This window comes from Xenopus tropicalis, chromosome 1 (assembly GCF_000004195.4).
Source record: "Xenopus tropicalis strain Nigerian chromosome 1, UCB_Xtro_10.0, whole genome shotgun sequence".
NCBI lineage: Eukaryota > Metazoa > Chordata > Amphibia > Anura > Pipidae > Xenopus > Xenopus tropicalis.
This window is the reverse complement of record NC_030677.2, coordinates 205680847-205686846: the sequence shown is the minus strand read 5'-3', so window position 1 is coordinate 205686846 and position 6000 is coordinate 205680847.

Genomic DNA, 6000 nt, shown 5'->3' with positions numbered 1-6000 from the left:
CCGTGCCCATGCCCCAGTTTCCTTATGCAGAATATTCTCTCTGATTGCCCAATGTGCCCCCCACGCAGCACCAGGCTGTCTAACGAGACATCACAAGACAAACATCAGAAATAGAAGTCGCCCGTGGAATAAGCAAACAGAGGAAGAATACGCGGCTTGTTGTCCGGCTCCCAGAATGTACAATTGGGGACAACAAGGTCCTTTGTGTAGTGACCGTATGAGCCCGGGGGCCGGCATAGAGCCCGACACAGGGGGTTATAGCTGGGGCTTTAGATATGGTCTAATGATAAAGGGGTGACAATGGGGGGGGGGGGGGTAACATTCCTATGGCCCCCAGCAATATGGGAATTTAACCTCAATGAAAAATGCTGCATTATGGGTAAAAACATGGTGCTTTGCATTTGTGCCAATGTGTAATGCTTTGTGCCAGTGAAGTAAATGATGGGGGCAGTACCAGAGTCGGGGGGGGCAGTACCAGAGTAGGCGAGGGCAGTACCAGAGTCGGGGGGGCAGTACCAGAGTCACTGGGGGCAGTACCAGAGTCAGTGGGGGCAGTACCAGAGTCAGTGGGGGCAGTGCCAGAGTAGGCAAGGGCAGTACCAGAGTCGGGGGGGCAGTACCAGAGTCACTGGGGCAGTACCAGAGTCGGGGGGGCAGTACCAGAGTCGGGGGGGCAGTACCAGAGTCGGGGGGGCAGTACCAGAGTCACTGGGGGCAGTACCAGAGTCGGGGGGGCAGTACCAGAGTCACTGGGGGGCAGTACCAGAGTAGGCGAGGGCAGTACCAGAGTCGGGGGGGGGCAGTACCAGAGTCAGTGGGGGCAGTACCAGAGTAGGCAAGGGCAGTACCAGAGTCGGGGGGGCAGTACCAGAGTCACTGGGGGCAGTACCAGAGTCGGGGGGGCAGTACCAGAGTCACTGGGGGGCAGTACCAGAGTCGGGGGGCAGTACCAGAGTCACTGGGGGCAGTACCAGAGTCGGGGGGGGCAGTACCAGAGTCACTGGGGGGCAGTACCAGAGTAGGCGAGGGCAGTACCAGAGTCGGGGGGGCAGTACCAGAGTCACTGGGGGCAGTACCAGAGTCGGGGGGGCAGTACCAGAGTAGGCGAGGGCAGTACCAGAGTCGGGGGGGGGCAGTACCAGAGTCAGTGGGGGCAGTACCAGAGTAGGCAAGGGCAGTACCAGAGTCGGGGGGGCAGTACCAGAGTCACTGGGGGCAGTACCAGAGTCGGGGGGGGCAGTACCAGAGTCACTGGGGGGCAGTACCAGAGTCGGGGGGGCAGTACCAGAGTCACTGGGGGCAGTACCAGAGTCGGGGGGGGCAGTACCAGAGTCACTGGGGGCAGTACCAGAGTCGGGGGGGGGCAGTACCAGAGTCACTGGGGGCAGTACCAGAGTAGGCGAGGGCAGTACCAGAGTCGGGGGGGCAGTACCAGAGTCACTGGGGGCAGTACCAGAGTCGGGGGGGCAGTACCAGAGTAGGCGAGGGCAGTACCAGAGTCGGGGGGGCAGTACCAGAGTAAGCATTTGTAAGGGTTTGTGGGTGGTTTGTGGGTGGGTTTGTGGGTGCTGACGCCGCTTTGCTCATGTTGAGGGGCCCCTATAAAAGCTCTGGGGTTGGTGGTTGCCACGGGGATCCTGAAAGTGAATTTGGACTCATATCAGCTGCAATGGTTACACGGATTCCAGTGGGGGGAGCACTGCGGCGTCACCCCAATATATAGGCCACAGCCCATAGGGCCACAAATGACCATGTTTTAGGTTGTTGCCCCGGCGGTAGGGACAGGGTTGCCTAGAAGCCCCCAGCAATGGGCCCAGCTGTGGCAGAATGGACTTGTGGCTGCAGCGGGGGCATTGGGACTGGCGCCGGGTTAGTGGCTTAATACTGATTATTCTGTACATCTCTTTATATACTAATTATATCTACACATTGTTCTGTGGAACCTGGGAATTATATCCTGAAATATATCCTTAGAATCGGCGCTTAGTGATGTCATCAGTCGTAACTGCTTAGTGATGTCACAATGTGCCAATATAAGGCTATTAGGAGTCTGGGCCATTTCCCCCAGAGCAGCTCAGACTTGAGGTGAAAGCACCTGGGGGGCAGATTTTTGGAATCAGCCGAATCTTTGCGCCCTTGGGTTCCCCTTTGCCTTGGAACGATGAGTCTGTATCTGAGCGGCTGGTTCTGCTCGCGTTAATCATCTGGACTTTAATCCCAATCAAGAGGCAAAACAGGAAACATCAGAGACAGTTTCTCAATTTGCAATGTGTTTTCACTTTCACTATGATCTACAGTCTGGCACCGTCTCGTCCTCATTAACCCTACGGGGAGCCGCACATCTTCCTCTTCTCTGTGCAACATACACACACATATATATATATACTATATATTGGGTAGGACAAGCACAAGGCTATCCCACGGGGCTGCTGGAAGTCAAATGAGCTCTTTCCTGATAAACAATGGGGGAATGATTAGGATCAAGAGCTGAGTTGGCCTTACGCAAAGTCCTTGGTAGAGGTATTGGCCCTACAGTTGAGTCCAAATGATTAGGATCAAGAGCTGAGTTGGCCTTACGCAAAGTCCTTGGTAGAGGTATTGGCCCTACAGTTGGGTCCAAATGATTAGGATCAAGAGCTGAGTTGGCTTTATGCAAAGTCCTTGGTGGAAGTATTGGCCCTAAAGTTGAGTCCAAATGATTAGGATCAAGAGCTGAGTTGGCCTTACGCAAAGTCCTTGGTAGAGGTATTGGCCCTACAGTTGAGTCCAAATGATTAGGATCAAGAGCTGAGTTGGCCTTACGCAAAGTCCTTGGTAGAGGTATTGGCCCTACAGTTGGGTCCAAATGATTAGGATAAAGAGCTGAGTTGGCCTTACGCAAAGTCCTTGGTGGAAGTATTGGCCCTACAGTTGAATCCAAATGATTAGGATCAAGAGCTGAGTTGGCCTTACGCAAAGTCCTTGGTGGAAGTATTGGCCCTACAGTTGGGTCCAAATGATTAAGACCAAGAGCTGAGTTGGCCTTACACAAAGTTCTTGGTAGAGGTATTGGCCCTATGGTTGGGTCCAAATGATTAGGATCAAGAGCTGAGTTGGCCTTATGCAAAGTCCTTGGTGGAGGTATTGGCCCTACAGTTGGGTCCAAAGCTGTTCTTTCAAAGAGAGAAAAATGGGGTCACGTCATATACTCTGGGGGGGAATCAGGTGCTTTACCCTGACCCTTCAGCCAAGGGGAGTTGGGCTAGGATGGGGCGGATCCTCTGGTAACTCAAAGTGATTGGATATAGGTAGTGCCAATGGGAGTTGGGCTAGTATGGGGCGGATCCTCTGGTAACTCAAAGTGATTGGATATAGGTAGCGCCAATTGGGAGTTGGGTTAGGATGGGGCGGATCCTCTGGTAGCTCAAAGTGATTGGATATAGGTAGCGCCAATGGGAGTTGGGCTAGGGTGGGGCGGATCCTCTGGTAACTCAAAGTGATTGGATATAGGTAGCGCCAATGGGAGTTGGGTTAGGATGGGGCGGATCCTCTGGTAGCTCAAAGTGATTGGATATAGGTAGCGCCAATGGGAGTTGGGCTAGGATGGGGCGGATCCTCTGGTAGCTCAAAGTAATTGGATATAGGTAGCACCAATGGGAGTTGGGCTAGGATGGGGCGGATCCTCTGGTAGCTCAAAGTGATTGGATATAGGTAGCGCCAATGGGAGTTGGGCTAGGGTGGGGCGGATCCTCTGGTAGCCCAGTCTGCCGTGTCCATGTTAAAGATTCATCGACCATGTTGCTTATTTCATGAGGAATACACGGGAGTACTCGCTACCATTATACTCGCCACTATAACCATCTTACAGGAAGGAGAACAACTTGCTCACAAACACTTCCAGCCGGAATGTAAATAGGTTCATTCTAAATGGTGAATAAGAGAATCCTGGGTGCCGGCCAAATAGGAAGTCTCTTAGCATTGGGAGGAAGGCAATCGCGGCTGAACTTGGATAACCTGAGCCCTGGGTAAAACAGACGTATATTATATATATATTTAGATTGTTTGCAAAGACGCTTAGCATTTCCACTTCCTGCCCCACTTATGTACAATTGCCCTGAGTCTCGCTCCGGCGGCCATTGCCTCTCATCCAGACACACACAGAAAGGAAAGGACATTTCTACAGTTCTGTCACTTCTGCCCGGGTTAATAGATAATCCCCAATAACTTTCCCCCAATGCCTGGAGCAGCCACGTACATTTGTGGGCCGTACGAGGCTCAGACTGCCCTGCAGATCCTGAGTGGATGTCGGGGTTCTCAGACCCAAGTGGCCCCTAGCCAGGGACAATTCCAAGCGACCCACCGTATTCCCACCATAGGGCTATGTCTCACCTATAACATTTGCCCTGAATGTCAGATGCTCTGATTGGCTGATGGAGGTGACTCTCAATTGTAGCCTTGAAGACTAGTAGACTATCTAGTGCAGCCTTGAAGACTAGTAGACTATCTATTGTAACCTTTAAGACTAGTAGACTCTCAATTGTAGCCTTGAAGACTAGTAGACTATCTATTGCAGCCTTTAAGACTAGTAGACTCTCAATTGTAGCCTTGAAGACTAGTAGACTATCAATTGTGGCCTTAAAGACTAGTAGACTATCTATTGTAGCCTTTAAGACTAGTAGACTCTCAATTGTAGGCTTGAAGACTAGTAGACTATCTATTGTAACCTTGAAGATTAGTAGACTCTCAATTGTAGCCTTTAAGACTAGTAGACTATCAATTGTAGCCTTGAAGACTAGTAGACTATCTATTGTAGCCTTTAAGACAAGTAGACTCTCAATTGTAGGCTTGAAGACTAGTAGACTATTAATTGCAGCCTTGAAGATTAGTAGACTCTCAATTGTAGCCTTTAAGACTAGTAGACTATCAATTGTAGCCTTTAAGACCAGTAGTCTATCAATTGTAGCCTTTAAGACCAGTAGTCTATCAATTGTAGCCTTTAAGACTAGTAGACTCTCAATTGTAACCTTTAAGACTAGTAGACTCTCAATTGTAACCTTTAAGACCAGTAGTCTATCAATTGTAGCCTTTAAGACCAGTAGACTCTCAATTGTAGCCTTTACGACTAGTACACTCTCAGTTGTAACCTTTAACACTAGTAGACTCTCAATTGTAGCCTTTAAGACCAGTAGACTCTCAGTTGTAACCTTTAAGACCAGTAGACTATCAATTGTAGCCTTTAAGACCAGTAGACTCTCAATTGTAGCCTTTAAGACCAGTAGACTCTCAATTGTAGCCTTTAAGACCAGTAGACTCTCAATTGTAGCCTTTAAGACTAGTAGACTCTCAATTGTAACCTTTAACACTAGAAGACTCTCAATTGTAGCCTTTTAGACTAGTAGACTATCAATTGTAACCTTTAAGACCAGTAGACTCTCAGTTGTAACCTTTAAGACCAGTAGACTATCAATTGTAGCCTTTAAGACCAGTAGACTCTCAATTGTAGCCTTTAAGACCAGTAGACTCTCAATTGTAGCCTTTAAGACCAGTAGACTCTCAATTGTAGCCTTTAAGACTAGTAGACTCTCAATTGTAACCTTTAACACTAGAAGACTCTCAATTGTAGCCTTTTAGACTAGTAGACTATCAATTGTAACCTTTAAGACTAGTAGACTCTCAATTGTAGCCTTGAAGACTAGTAGACTATCTATTGTAACCTTTAAGACTAGTAGACTATCAATTGTAGCCTTGAAGACTAGTAGACTCTCAATAATAGACTTGAAGACTAGTAGACTATCTATTGTAACCTTTAAGACTAGTAGACTCTCAATTGTAGCCTTGAAGACTAGTAGACTATCTAGTGCAGCCTTGAAGACTAGTAGACTATCTATTGTAACCTTTGAGATGAGTAAACTCTCAATTGTAGCCTTGAAGACTAGTAGACTATCAATTGTAGCCTTGAAGACTAGTAGACTATCTATTGTAACCTTTAAGACTAGTAGACTCTCAATTGTAGCCTTGAAG